An 8,617-nucleotide genomic window follows, 5' to 3' on the forward strand; every position below is an offset into this window, starting at 1 on the left:
ACACAGTCTACTGAGGAATGAGGAAGTGCAAGAGAATTTAAAAGTTTCAGCAACTTAGTAAAAGACCTGGGCTTTTCAAATCACTTTACCAGGACATTACTCTAATGCAACTATAGCTTTTCAAAATTGTTTGTGTGCTGCTGATATCTTCCAAGACACCACTTAGGAATGAGTAATCTTTTGCAGGGCTGAAGATGCAGATTTTGCAGATGACTGCAGTACGTTCAGATACATATACTGGTAGTAGGCCTTGTCACCTACTTGCTCTTACCTTCTTAATGCAGTCAGCTACTGATAATGCTTTGATAGTTCTATTCATTCTTTCATGGGCTACTCTGCATACATTCACCACGTTTTACTGACTGCCGAGTTCTGAGTCCGGGGAAGTGGCAAGTGGCAATAAATTGCTAGGGAACTTACAGAAAAAAACTCAGAGAGAAGGGCTCTGAAAAGAGACAATCAACAATTGGAAAGAGATTAGTTTATACCCGCCATACTTACCTGGTTGTGATAGAATGAGTTCTCTGTGTAGTGACTATATATTACCTCAGTGAGGCGGGACTGAGGACGTCACTCGACCGAGGGGCCTATCGGCAGCTTTGATATAAAATACTCTGTGAATACCTGACCTGTGGCAGGCATATCCCAAAAGTATTGGTTGGTGGTCGTCTTCTCTTTCAGGGAACCAGGGTTACATCCGTAACCTATTGTTTTAACCTATTTAATAAATGTGGCCAATAATCCTTACACTATCAGTGCACTAGAGCAGACATTTTGAAAAGAGCTTTACAGCAGACTTTAAATTTGTAAGTATAAAAAGTTGTCAGGATGTTAACAATGAAAAGAAAACTTACAGGTACATTATTTAAACAGTTGTAGGCGGTAGGTGTAACCCTACATTTTTCAGAACTCCACTTCTTACATTTTAACATCATTGGCCTTTACATTTAGGATGGAGTTTAATGTACAGTATGGTATATTTGAGACATGAGCTTGCTTACTATGAAGAGATAAATGTATGTTCACATGCTGGTCTGTTCAGAATTTGTAAAGTTGAGCTAAAATGGTCATGCTATTTTTTAATCCATAAAAACCTTAGATTTTATATACCTCCATGCTATTTAGATCCAAAGTGACTTTATAACCACAAAGATAAAACTGACAACACATTTGTAACTATATGATATAATCCACAATATTCTGTATTGCTGTCAGTAAATCAGATGGGTGCCTTGTATGTGCTATTCAAAGACAGCAGTCTTGAGAAATGGTTTCAGAGGCTTAAATCCATTTGCCATCCTTCATTAGCATTCAGTATTGGGTCATTGCAAACGCTGATTGAGAAATTGTAATTCTTGTCCATGCCTGCGTCATGCAGTCTGCAAGCTCTGTTATGTCTGTGTGATCTGACTTCATAATTCCAGCTTCACTTCTGTGCACTAAGGTTATGAAAATATCAAATTGAAGAGTGCATGTTTATCTCTTCTGTGTTTCTGTCTTAAATTTTTTTAAAGGTTTTCCATAAAATATGAGTTGTTTGAAGGTCTGCGGTTCATTTGATGTTCTTGTTAACCACTTCATCCCTATAGTAGTTCATTGGATTTAAAGGAAGCCATTGATTTTCTCTCTGCATGGCCATCATTTATAAATTAATCAGCATGAAATGTTGGTCAACACAGACCTGCATTTCTTTTTGTTAGTCAATACCACAGACTATCCTAACTTTGAAGCAGTTTTCCTCAGGAAGTAACTAAGATGCTATTAGGGAGATTTGGTGATCCAGTGGTTAAAGTATAGCCACTGACTCACTGTGTGTGACCCCGAGCAAGTCACTTAAACTCCTTGTGCTCCGTTGTTCGGATGTGATGTAAAACCAAGATCCTATTGCATGTGACTCTGCAGCAGCAGTTATTGATGCATTGTTCACCCCCTATCTGTAGGTTGCTTTGGATAAATGTGTCTGCTAAATTACTTTAATAATAATAATATAATAATAATAATAATATAATAATAATAATAATAATAATAATAGAAAAGATGATGCAGTAGCTTTGAATTAACCCTGGAATTAATGTAGATTTTGTATTAATTTAATCTCCAGTAACATTGCTTGAATGCAGCTAGAATGCTGCTGGAGGGACAGGTGTGTTTTTCTTATGCTGTTTGTGCAGACTTGAATTTACCAAGGTAGTACTTAATGTAGTACAAGAGAGTCATGAACCTCAATTCTGTGCCCATCCTGTGCTGTTTGCAGGAAAAGCAGCAAATCTATCCAATTATATCTATGGCCAGAAGTTTTGCATCACCTACGATTTTAGGATTGAGACATAATTAAAAATAATAATAATAATAATAATAATAATAATTAGTAGTTGCCAGTTGTTTTATTTATTTTTTTTATTTTCTCCCAATTTGGAATAGCCAATTATTTTTAGGTTCAGCTTAACACTGCCGCCCCCTCGCTGACCCAAGAGATGAACACATGCTGTCTTCTGAAGCGTGTCGTCAGCCAACTGCTTTTTTTCACACTGCAGACCCACCATACAGCCAACTCAGAGCTACAGCGTAGGAGGACAACACAGCTCCCGGGCAGCTAACAGGCAAGCCCGCAGGCGCCCAGCCAGACTACAGGGGTCGCTGGTGCGTGGTGAGCCGAGGACAGCCTGGCCGACCTCTTCTGGCACCACCACAACATACTAGAGACACATCATCTACATTACAGAACAGCATTTCACTGTGTATCAGGTGGATTTTTTTTTAAACCAAGGAGACTATGTTTTTATTTGTTTGTAAATTCCTCTATTTTGTATTGCATCTTAATTGGAAGAAACAAATAAATAATAATAGCGTTTGCTTGATTTTTCATAGAGCTATGGTTAATCTTGCCTAATATGTATTGCCATCATTTTGTAATGTTTTTCATTTTCCTTTATTAAAGACACACATCTGATAGAGGTCAATTTTTTTTCAATGTTTTTTTTTTTTTTTTTTTTTAAAGCTGTTAGTGAAGAAAATGCATTGATTGCTCTTTGCAGATATTTCAAAGTATACTTCTGGTTCACTGCATTGTACTTCAGGAGTTTGCATGAAGGAGCACAGTCACATTAAAAAAATGAGTCATAGGAAAGCAGGAAGTGCTACTGTGAAGGACAAAAATTTGAGTTATTGCAAAGGAAACATAATACTGTACACATGATGCTTTGTGAACACTCCCAAACTTTTTTGCTCCTATTTTCCACAAAAGTATAACACATTAGAGATCTATTGACTTCTGATATACAACATATAGCTAAACATGTACATTCGAGCCTCTTATCTTTAAGACCACACCCTCCTGGTCCAAAAGATATTGTTATAGTTTGGGTTCAATTTCTTGGCTACTAGGAAATACTCAGACTGGAAGAGGTAGAAAAGGCTGTTCATAGTGGCTGTCTATTTGTACTGCAGCTGTTTATATATTGTTGAAGTGCATAAATATACCATGTATCTCAGTTTACCTCAACATCTTATTGTATTCAAGTTTAACAGTATACTCTACATACAGGTCTACGTTTAGCCTAAAAAGTAGCACACTGATAAAACATTAACAGCATGATTTTCAAAAGGGGCAAAAATAAGAACAAGGTTGCAAAGTGATTTCTAAAAGCTGATTTGGGTCACTAAGTACATGGCTTTCAAAGGGTTTAGATGAAATGAGTCATTTATTCACTTGTTGACGCTTAAAAAATATAAATCAAGTGACGTGGTTACATTAATCATGCTTTAAAAATAATTTTGCGATCTGATTCTTATTTTGCTCCTTTTGAAAATCATGCTATATAGTCCTATTTTGCAATTAGACAGCAAGGTATAAATATTTAGTACATATTTAAGAAGCCTGTTGAAAACATTATCAGAAGTCAAATGTTATCACTAATCATGTTATTAATAGTGATATCAATAACCAATAAACAAAATAAACTAGTAATAAAGGAGATTTAATTTTAGTCAGATGGATATTTAGTGTGACATAGGTACAGAGTTTCAATAAGAGAGAAAGCTTATTTGCCTCTAGCTAAAATTATATCATGTAATGTGAACCAACTAGTTAGACCGGTGATTTTCAACCTTTTCATTTCAAGCAGCAGTGTAATCTTAAACGGATGTTATCAAACAGAGACCTATTCCATTACAACCAGGTTTGATGTGTCTGTACTCACTTGTTTGTTGCCTCATTCTGCTGAATGGTTAATCTATTTAACACAGCATGTTTATATTTTAAACAGTTTGCAAGTATTGTGTATGGAATTGGTGATCACAACTTTAATTGTGTCCAGTTGTAATATGGAAACAGCAGGCTGCAACTCCCATGCACAATGTTAGTGAAGTCCTGATCTGACACCATGTAACACAGACAGCTCTTACAATTACATGAAAGCAGAACGCACAGAAATACTGGAATTAGGATGCGTTGAGAACAAAAATAAATCTGCTGTAGTTCATACAGTACTTCTCTGTGCTTACAAGCATTTGTAATCAATCACATTATTACTGTCCTTGAGCTGCAGTTTATAAAAAAAATCATATCACATGTTTTAATATACACACCAACTACATGTCACATGCATAAACACTGACACATGATTTCAAAGGGCCCTCCTCCGTCGGTAAAAACACGGTAACCAAAAAACAAACAAAACAAAACAAACAAAAAAAAAAAAAAAAAAAACAGTTGTCGCATTTGCAAACATCCAGAGTTTGGAGCCCTGCATCATCATTTCTCATTTATCTGTGAATCAGTGGTACACACAGATTGATACATTACGACAGTGAGACTGAGGGAGTCTTGTGGTTGAGGAATCATATCGTCATAAGAACTGTTTCTGAGTACCAGTTGGAAGCCTGTCACATACCAGTACTGCTAAACATACCACAGAATGAAACCCACTGAGTTAGACCATAATGTCTGCTTTTGAGCAGGATATAAAATAGTAAGATATATTGATTGGCATTGTTAGATCTGGATTAAATTACAATAATTATGATTGGAATAAATTCTTAACTCAGACACTAGGGGGAAACATACTCAAAGTCATTAACCATTTGGCTCAGAGTAACTTTTTAGTCCTGTTTAGCATAAACTAAACATACAATAGAATTTGGTTATAGTAGAACTTGGTAAAATATTCTCATACCCAAATAAAAGTTAATGTGTCGTCTTTATCACTGAGTGTAAAAAAAGGAACGCTTTGTTTAATGCTTGTATTCAAAGGTTGTGTTTAATTTTGAAAGAGTAAGTTTAAATTATGTTGATCCTGTGTTCTTCTGATGTGGGCAAAGTTCTGAGTAAATTAGAAGACTAAACTACAAGAGACATAGTCAACTGTTCATATGCTGTAAACAAGTACATTTCTAGCAACTGCTGTTTCTATACTGGATGGACAAATGGTATTTGAAACCCAAGCACAAATTTATAGAAACTACAGAGTGCCCTATCAGTCAGACATCATTACATGCAAATCATAATATACCAATTAGGAGGTTCTGCAGTACTATACAGTATTATAAGAAACTGTAGTGTTTTGTGAGTGGAGATGTGGTTTTGTCACGGTGGTCACTACTGTCACAGAACCCGTGAAAACAGGGAAGGTTCACGTTTTTTGAATTGGTTTCAGTGCAACGTTAAAGCGTTTAGCAAAGGTCAAATTTAAGGTGAATACTTACACAGAACTATACAAAAGAGGCGAAATTAACTACCAGAGCAATATCCCGCTATAATTTCATTAAAGCGGAGGCAGCAGCTTTAAACTTCAAATTAACCGAAGCCTTTTGTGCACAAAATATTCCTGGAGAAGCATGAATTCGGATTTGCATCTCTTGCAGTTGTTCCCATGCGGTGCTTTAACCTATCAACAGTGTAAATGCAGAATGATCCTTTAATCTTGTAATGAACATCTTGTAATACCAAAACCACAGATGTGTTTAAATAGACATCACCGAAAAGGATATTGTAAAATTTTCAATTTACAAACCGAACATTTATTTAAAAAAATAAAAGAAAAAACTAAAAAAGAAAAAAGCTACATTTCAATGTTTAGTTTTTTTTTTTTTTTTTTTTAATGGGACATGTTATACATGTTAAAATTAAAAGGTACTTATATTCGTGTTACGGTTGTTTTTTTTTTTTTAAAGGCACTGTTAAAAGAAATCTATTTTTACTTTTGACTAGAAGCGTGTGTTAAAAGAAAACACATTAAATACATTTTAACTACATTAAACATGTTTACTTTGCACAAATACTAAAATATTACAGCATATTACATGAATAAATATATTTAAGTTCAAATCTTTGTAGCCGTGACCATTCCGTGAAACTGTCTATTTTAAGGCGTGACTTCTTTTTTTTTTTTTTTTTTTTTTTTTTTTTTTTTACATATTTTTTACCGTGACAAAATCGCATTCCTAACTAGGAGCATCCACATGTCAAGCTGATTAGCTGCACCGCACATCAAGATGATCTGAATGAATTCCTCCTGAAAGAAATATTAACAATTAAGCTTGTGATGCCTTACTTAAGTATATTAATTAGGAACGCATTCAACACGCATTGGAGTTTAACATTGCACAGTTAAGACTAGTGAGTACTCTTGAACTAGCAACATGGGGGAGGGGGGACAAACAAGATCATCTGGTTATACGAGCTGATGATAACTAGTTTTCATTGCGTGAGAAGGATCTCGATAGAAGATACAAGTTGTTGGAAGAAATCCCGTGCTTCCCCTGCTAATTATTATTAGATTAAGTTATTTATTAAGCTTTGAAGAGCTTCAAAATTATTTTTGTAAGCCCGGACAACCTGAAAAATTGTATAAATGTGGTTATTTTAATCACTGTATGTTCAGTAGGACGACATGCTATGACTGCCCAATGTCTTGTTGAACAGAATACGTTACTATAATCTCTAAACTCAGTATCTAACCTGGCTCTTGTGGTGACTTTGACAGCTATGTATGACTGTCAAGCAAGCATAACAAAATCTGAGCCAGAGAGGGAGCCACTTGCAATCCACCATAATTTATGTTTCATTAACAAATAAAATAAATAAATAAATAAAAATAAAAAAACCTAACCGTCTCACTGTACTTCCGAACCTCATTTTGCTTTGCATTCTGCCCGTGCTGCGTGCGCAAAGCGACGTGTGCTGTCATAGAAGACGTCATGATAAAGCGATCCCCGGGGCGGCTGCAAGAGACGAGGGAATTGCTAGTAAAACATAGAAAATTACTACAGCAGGCTGCGCTTTTTCTGGATCAGTTTTCTGATGAAATAAGAGCTTGACATGGTCGCGCAGGCATTGCATAAGTACACTTTGATCGTCCCGAATAACAGCTGAAGGTAGAGTGTAGACGCTTGGGTGTTGTGTGGAAATACTCTGATCATCTTCAGCACAGTGCCGGAGAATCCATTTATAAGTCGGATGGCACGCACTAAAATAATTTGATTTAAATTTGCGGGATGTGGCCAGACTGCCAAACAACAAGACATCTGGTTCTTTTGATGAATAGGACTCTGGAGATAAAAGGAACTACATGTGAACGTATCTAGACATCCGTCTTTTTTGATCATTTGGCATTTGCACAGTGGCAGCAGGAGTGTGAGTAGGATTTAAAATGTTACTAGCTCCTTCTACCGTGAGAGATCTCATCACTGGGACTGTATCCATTTGTATTCAAAGAGCACATTGGCCCCTCACTGTTAGTACAGGGAGAGGTGGTCTATTAAGTAGAAACAACGGAAGGGACTTCATCAACAGTCGGGCTCTGGAGAAAATGAAAGCCTCTGTCCGCCTCTAATAATATTAACATTATAATAAGATCAAGTGACTGTATCGCGACAGGATGGTTTTCACACTAGCAGCATGTTTTTTTATTTAAAAAACAACAAACCAATGCAACGTTCATTTACGTGTGTGTGTGTGTGTGTGTGTGGTTATTGGATCATGTCGAACACAACTGGGATACATGTAGTACAAAAATGAAAATATGAATGACGATAGTACAATAAGTAAATGAGATAGATTATACTGGATTATTTACAGAGACTTTGCTTGTCACCACATTTATTACTGTTTGTTTTCCTGTATCATTTTGTGTTACCATCAACCCTCATTCCCACCCCGGGTGCCACCAGATCATAAATACATGCCCTGTCTATATCGTGTCTTAGTGCCGAGTCCAGAGGCAGCGTGTCCATGACCTCGCTGCTACTCCTAAATGCAAGACTGGAAACGGACTTGATTGATTGTTAACCCATCGATATCTGGCGCTGCTGTACACTATTAACAACACAACTAAAAAAGCAACATTATTTGCAAGGTAAGCTACGTTTGACGCTTTCTGTTTTAACGCTTATTTCTGACAGTAACTGTATGTATATTAACACAAAGTAAATTTTCAATTTTTTTCACATGGCACAGAGAGCAGCTTCAATGAGGGAGACTTATGTATTTAAATTAACCTATTATTATTATTATTATTATTATTATTATCTATTAATGATAATGTAGTCCTATTCATACTAAGTATGATTTATTATTAAAGGGTTAATAAAATCGCAATGGGCGTGGAGGCAACGGGTT

The sequence above is a fragment of the Polyodon spathula genome, chromosome 31 (genome assembly GCF_017654505.1).
Source record: "Polyodon spathula isolate WHYD16114869_AA chromosome 31, ASM1765450v1, whole genome shotgun sequence".
In the NCBI taxonomy this organism is placed as follows: domain Eukaryota; kingdom Metazoa; phylum Chordata; class Actinopteri; order Acipenseriformes; family Polyodontidae; genus Polyodon; species Polyodon spathula.